The 7335-nt window shown below is 48.5% G+C and overlaps 1 protein-coding gene across 2 annotated transcripts in view; it reads left to right on the top strand.

Annotated features, from left to right (window-relative positions):
• Positions 1–810: 810 nt before the first annotated feature.
• Positions 811–7335, top strand: part of FIGNL2 (fidgetin like 2) — an 87326-nt gene continuing 80801 nt past the window's right edge. For both annotated transcript variants that reach the window (XM_042449211.1, XM_042449210.1), the window contains exon 1: positions 811–1001. The gene's annotated coding sequence lies outside the window, so the exon portion shown is untranslated. The remainder of the gene's footprint in view (positions 1002–7335) is intronic.

Raw genomic sequence — 7335 nt, 5'->3', positions numbered from 1 at the left:
AGCGTCACAACCACAACCTCTGCAACTGCAGCCACACACTCATAAAACCGTGCCAGGGTCTCAGGGGTGACTCAGCCTGGCATCCCTCTGTAGGATACTAAAATGAGTACCCAGCTTGTTGGGGGCAGATGGCTTACACTTTGTAAACCTGTCTGTAGAGAGATCTTGCAGCCCCTTTGAGACTCACTGGGAGAAAGAAGTTGGCAGCATGAGCTTTGGTAGACTTCAGTCTCCTCTTCCTTGGATAAGTGCATCTGGGGAAGTAGACTTTTGTCTAGGAAAGCTCCTGCTGCCACAGGGATGTAGCAAGGGGGGGGATCTGGGGGTCCGGACCCCCCCCCTTCCATTAGAAAAATTAATGGTGTGTGCTGCTGCGCCGCCGCACTCAAGCCCCATTATAATGGTGGCACTTAGTCTGGACCCCCCCTTCCTAAAATCCTAGCTACGTCCCTGGCTGCCAGCTTCTTTCTCCCAGTGAGTCTGGAAGGGGCTGCAAGATCTCTCTCTCTCTCTCTCTCTGTCTCTGTACTGATTCTAGAGACTAACAGGGCTATGTCTTGGAGTTCTCCTCCCATCCTAAACCCCGGAGGAGGAGGAGGAGGAGGGTGTGCTGAAGGGCCCTGAGGAGCCGGAGAAGGACGTCCTTGCTGGGGCCGGGGCTATTGCTGCTGCCTCTCCTCGGGGGGAGGGTCTGGTGTCCCAAGAGGGGCGTGTGTCCCTGGCCGGCGCTGGAGGAGGAGGAGGAGGCGGAGGGAGGTCAGGGGGCGGGGAAGGGGCCGGCAGCGGCAGAGGCTGCAGCCAGGGCTGAGGAGCACCAGCAGCAGCAGCAGCAGCGCCACCAGCAAGAGGAGCAGCAGCAGCAGCAGCAGCAGGAGGAGGAGGGCCCGGCCCCGCTGCCTTCTCCCGGCCCAGGAGCAGCAGCGGAGGCGGCCGGAGGATGGCCCTCCCGCTGGGCCCCATGGCTTCTTCGCCCGGGAGGACGCTGGGGCAGCGATGAGGAGGTCAGCCCAGGGAGGAAGGGAAGGGAAGGGAAGGGGCTGCCAAGACAGGGGCCGCCAGGCAGCTAGCGCTCTCAGCCTCCGCGGGGAGGAGCTCCTGGAGGACGGGCCCGGGAAAAGGAGGACTGCCCCGCTGCCCAGGATGCCCTCGCGGGGAGCCCCTGGCAGCTCAAGCGGCGTCCGAGAGGGATGGCCCTGAGGGGGAGGGAGTCAGCCAGGGGCTCTCCGGACTCCTCCAGGCCCGGTCGCCTTCCTCCTCTCCCTCTGCCTCCTTTTCCTCCTCCCCCTTGTTCTTCTTCCTCTTCCTCCTCTCCTTCCTCCTCCTCCTCCTCCTCCTTCTTCATCTTCTTCTTCTTCGTCTCTTCTTCCTATTCCTCCTCCTCTTCTCCTTTTCCTCTTCTCTTCCTTCTCTTCCTCTCCTTCCTCTTCTCCTCTTTCTTCTTCTTCTTCCTCCTCCTCCTCTCCTTCGTCTTCCTCTTCTGTTTCTTCCTCCTCTTCCTCTCCTTCCTTTTCCTCTTCCTCCCCTTCCTCCTCCTCCTCCTCCTCTTCCTCTCCTCCTCCAGAGGGAGCCTAACCAGGGCCTCCCAGGGCTCCTTCCAGGGGGGGCATGGGGGTGTGTGTGCTGGGGGCCTGGGTCTCTCTGCTGCTGCCCCGAGAGGGAAGGGCGCCTGAGGCAGGGAGGGAGAGTTTAAGGGAAGGACATGTAATGGTCCTGGGCTTGGAAATGGTCAGCTGCTTCGAGTCCCAATTTTAGGGGGAAAGTGGGATATTATGGTTATTTATGGAAGGACACAGCCAATGCTTTACAGAGAGCCCCCCCCCCCGGTGTGCAAGGGGCCTGGGAGATGGGGGGAGATGAGGGCCTCAGTCCTTGGAGTCCCAATAGTGGCAATACTACTACTGCTACTAATATGGGAGGCCAGGGCTGGTGCTTGGAGAGCCCGGGGGGGGGGCAGGGGGCCCTTTTTGGAGAGGGATTTGGCTGACTCAGAAACTCAGGGAAGGAGCTGGACCTTGTCCCTTTGGGTTTGGTGGGTGCGTCTTTGCAGGGGAGGATGGCAGCCAGGGAGGATGTCTGCAGTTTTCTCTTGGCAAAGGCAGTGAATACTTCCAAAGGGGACCCAGAAGGAAAGATGCCTTGGTTCTGTGGACATCTATAGCAGGGCCTTGGTATCCTTTGCGTTTGGTTCCAGGACCACTCCTGGATCCCCAAATCTGTGGATCCTCAAGCCCCATGTAGTTGGAGCATTGGACTCCGACTCTGGAGACCAGGTTCAATTCCCAGCTTGGCCATGTGACCCACTGGGTGACTTTGGGCAAGTCACACTCTCTCGGCCTCCTGATACGATAGGGTCACCATAAGCCAGAAACAACTTGAAGGCCCAGAGCAACAAAGTCAAAGGGCACCCCTTATATCAATGGGCGAAATCAAGCTTTGCTTTTTTTTAGGAGGGATAAAAATGGGAGTATTTTCCAAATGAATCAGTGGGTGCAGAAGGGCCGTATTTCCACCTTTTTCGCCCCATGTGCATGTGTGCCTTGCCCAGCGGTTGGTGCACAAGGCCGGAGCAGTGTTATATTTGGGGGCAGCCAAAAACCAGGGCCTTTGTTTGTATGCTGTGTCTGCAGTGACCCCTGGGGCGAGAGAAGCAGCCGTCTCTTGAGGAATTTTGATTCAGCGTGGCAGTGGCTGTTCCCTTTTCTTTGCCACTGTCCAGGGTCTCTATCTTGCAGGCAGCAGCGAAAGTGGGGAGGGGGAGAGAAAGAAAGAGGGGGGGCTTTAAAACCAGGGGGGCCTCCCTCCCTCCCTCCCTCCCTGCTCATGCATTTCCTATTGATTGGCTTTGAAAAAATCCCCCCAGGTTGTGGGTTTAGTGAGCTGTCAATTAGCCAGACTTGCAAGCAGCGCACAGAGTGGCTTCAAACAATGTCACTTCGAGGCAGCGTCTCTCCCATCACCCATGACATTATTTTGCACACTCTAGAAATGCAACCCCAGGCTGGGAAGGAGGTGGGAGGGGGGCAGAGGGAACGCTGGGGAATGGAGTTACACACTGGCTGGCTCCGGCCTCATTGCGTCTCCTGGAAGAATTTGATCTTGGGGGGCCTCATTGCCCAAATACACACACACATGCACACACACGCACAAGCAGGCTGCAAAATAGCAGATGCCTTCAGAGAAGAAGCCCTTCTGGAATCCCTAAAGGAAAACTCAGGCAGTTCTGATTAATCTCTGCTCATGCCTGCCTTCTGAAGCCCCTTGCAAATCAGATTGGTTTGACAGGGCAATGGATGGGAGGACTGGCACATTCCTAGGACTGGGATCTTGCCCTCACTTCAGATTTTGGGTGGGTTAATGATTCCTTTAGCTTCCTGTGATCTTATGGGCATCTTTATTCATTGTCTTATAAGCAGATGTGCCCTATGTGGGATGCCATGCCTGTTCTTGTGTCATTCAGCCCTTTGTTTTCTTGGAGAGGAGTGAAAAAATGGAGAGATAATGTTGGGCTTAAACAACAGACTGAAAAGAGTGACGGCAACTAGGCTAAAGAATCTAACACATTCTTTAAAAGTAATACAGTGGGCCCTTGATATCCACTTAGGGTTGCCATACCTGAGGACCTCCAAACCAGGACAAATGTAGGACAAGGTTTAAAAATGTAGGACCTTTTTTTATAATTTCCTGGCCAGGAAATTTTAAAAAAAAGGTCCTACATTTTTAAACCTTTTCCTCCTCCCCGGCTTGGGAGGAAGCCTCGGCCTCCTCTCAGGCCAGGAAGGGGTGCGGGGGCCGCCCGTCATTGTGGCCATCGCCGCAGTGGCAAGCGGCCTCCTCCTCCTCCCAGGCCTCGACGAAGCCTTGGAGGACTCCGCAATTGCAGAGCCGTCTCCAAGGCCTCGCTGGGGCCTGGGAAAGAGCGTCTCCGCGGCCGGAGCTCTGACCGCGGAGAGCATTCCCAGGCTTCAGCGAGGCCTTGGAGGACCCTGCGGCGCGCATGGGGGCGGTGGTGGCCGCGGGTGGTGCTGTCCTGGTTTTGGCGCCAAACCGGACTGGGACCGGGATGGCACCGCCCAAACAGGGATTGTCCTACCTACAGGCGGGATATGGCATCCCTATATCCACTGGGCTTTGGTTCCAAGACCACCCCACCCCTCACAGATGCCAAAATCCATAGATACTCAAGTCCCATTAAAATCCAATGCCACAATAAAATGGTGTCCCTTATATAAAATGGCAAAAATCAAGGGTTGCTTTTTGGGATTTATATTTTGGGGGAATATTTTCAAGCCGTGGATGCTTGGATCCATGGATAAAGAATCCCTGGATACGTACGGACGACTGCAATGCCTTAGCAGTGACCTGCTGAGCAGCCTGGCTTCTCTGAGAGAATTTGGTCACCTTGGGTTAGGTCTGGAAGGATGATCTCATTGGTTGTTTCTGCTCTGCAGTTCTAGGAAGATGGAAAGGTAGATCGCGCTTTAATTGCCAAACAGATTATGGAAACATAGGAAATCATTATTTCCATTTGGGTTTTTAAAAACAAAGCAAAAAACAAATGGGGCATAAACAGTTGCAGAAAATGTCTGAGTATAACAGTATTTTAAAGGTTAAACCTCAGGTGCCCACCTGAGTTGGGGAATCTTAGCTATTTATTATTATTTTTTAAATTAGGTTTCCAAAGTGCCATCCGCTGAGGTTGATGCAGCTTGTAGTGGAAACATCTTTGATTCCTGTTTGTTGTTGGTTAATTAAACAAGAAGTGGAAAGGAGATAAATCCTAACACAGGACAATTTGCTTGACACGCAGAACTGGGATGGACAGATAACAGCGAAATAAAAATGTATAGTCAGCATTAACGATATTAGAAATGTTATTCTCATACACTTCTTAAAATGCAGCATCACAATAAAAACACAAAGTTATCCAATTGTAGCACAAAACTATTGCGGCTGTTTTCATACATTGTTTTGTGCCACAATGTTTTTATATTCTATTTGGATGTTGGAATTACAGGTACTGTGCTATTTCTGATGCATCCTAGTTCTGTATGCCAAGTATTCTGGTTAATTCATTGTCAATGAGCTGCCAGACAGCTACAGATCAGTCAGTAAGCAAATCAGCCCAATATCTGGAATGCTCTGGAAATGGTTACTTTCAGTATTACAGTGTGTAGCAACCAACTAATGAAAATCAGGGCTGTAAAATTTGATGGAGTTACATCAATCAGTATTGTTCATGAAAATTTTAGTTGATTAATTGGAGAGGCTAACTGTGAGGCTGTGAGTTGACACATGCCTATTTTGTTGGTTTATTAGTGTAGTGAGAAATGAGGAGGGGGGGTTAAATGGAATGGAAATAGCTGTGTTAACCCTAAAGTCCTATGCACACTTACCTGGAAGTAAAGACCCATTGAAATCACTGACCCTTTCTTCTCAGTGGATTTGTATAGGCATACATTTTAAATTAGCTTGTACTTCCTTTAGCATCACAGCTAGATGCCTATGCTGAGGTTTCAACACCTTAGATTTATCTGAAAACAATCCATCTGTTTAAAAGCAGATGATTAACCAACTAAAATGCTTTCATTTTGTTTAATGAGAACAAAAGCAATCACTGTATACTTACTGAGAACAAGTCTCTTTGGTCTCAGAGGATGCTTAGGATTATGCTGTCATTAAAGTTTCTTTATTGCAAAAAGTGGATGTTTTCAGTAGGGAGCAAGACTGCGAAAAGCTTAGAGAAGAAATTGGGTCCTGTCATTATTTAGGTTTTTAAAGAAAACAAATGCTTCCACATTTTGCACAGAGTTTCCCCCTTCTATGAATACCCACATGTTTGTTTTGAAGCAATTTTTATGTTAATTTTGAAGTCATTAACAACCATACGGTAAGAAAGTGAATACCTATGAGTGCAGTGTCTTTATTGCATTAATTAATAGAACTATTTATCTAGATATGAGTGTATTCATGCTTTTTCTTGCTACTGTTTGAAGACAAATACTGTACCACATTCTTGGGAAAAATTATTATGATACCCCTATGAGAGATAATTTGTCTTGCTGTTACACTCAGACACACACATTGTAGAAAACAAAAAGTAAAAAAGCCATCCTATACTATGGATGGTTTGGAATTATATGATTAAAATTTGCTACTGATAAGCATCATATTCATTTTCTGTGTTGTTCAACCAAGAATCATGTCAGGATTTCCTTCAAAATCCCATGGATCAGTGAGACCTTTTGGCACAGGAAAATGGGTCTTGATTTTTGGGGCTTGAAGTTTTGGATCTGTCAGTGTGGGGGGCTGGGTGGGCACAGTTTGTGAAGCTTAAGCTGTAAAGAATCAGAAAGCTGCAGTTTCTTTCACAATGAGTTTTCTTTTAACTTGGCTCCAGAGAATGCTTTAACTAGCAGGCTTTGTCCTGACGTCCATTCTCTCTCAGAACAACCCCCTCTCTTCCCCTGCATTCTTTCCTCTTGCTATTATCATTTTGGTTAAACAGAAAGCCAACTTGTGTACCATATGGATCGTGTTAACAATTGCTTATCTGGGAACACTCTTTTCTACCCCTTTCCTCTGCACCTCCCTGGCAGATCCTGAGTTGGTACTTCTCATAACAGCATCTTCAGTTTGATTCAAGTGGGTGTTGTGGCCTGTGGAGCCAGTTTGACCAGATCAGTTTGTTCAACATCTAAACAGATGGACAGACTAACAGACGCAAATACAGAGAGCTTTCTTTCTCCCTGTGTTTCTGTTTTGTTTCTTACTGGAGTAATTCATGTTTCTGCTGCCAAACTTGTCATGTGGACCTGGTTAGGAGAAAATTAGCCAATTAAAGTTTTCAATTAACCCTAGGACAAAAAACATGGCAACAGACCTATTGCATTTTCTTTTCTCAAACCTACACTTTCCATTTAGAAAACAGCATAGTAATATAGAGTATAAATAATACTGCGCCCAGGTTTACGTTTAGATTGCCAGAGATCAGGGCCTCTGGAAAAGGAGAGGATCTTAGCCTCTCCCAGTGGCTCTCTATAGCTATGCATGCTAGATAATGTGGAAGGTATCCCTGACATCAGATAGCAAAAAAAACTGTAATTCTGCAAAATCAGCTGGTGAGTGGGTGAAGGTAATATTGGCTACCAGGAAAGAGATTGTTGAGGTGGTAGGTAAGGCAGAAGCTGAAAAGTCTAATCCAATATGCTGTGAAAATGGGGAAAAAATAGTGTTTGTAGAAAATACCGCAGAAACCCAAAGATATTGTGGTGGATAGTTATATACACATGTATGGCCTTGATGTATTTTAGAGCACTGTATACTGCAATTCCACTG

The sequence above is a fragment of the Sceloporus undulatus genome, chromosome 2, assembly GCF_019175285.1.
Source record: "Sceloporus undulatus isolate JIND9_A2432 ecotype Alabama chromosome 2, SceUnd_v1.1, whole genome shotgun sequence".
NCBI lineage: Eukaryota > Metazoa > Chordata > Lepidosauria > Squamata > Phrynosomatidae > Sceloporus > Sceloporus undulatus.
The sequence above is the reverse complement of the archived record's forward strand: the minus strand, read 5'-3'. Positions and strand labels throughout refer to the sequence as shown.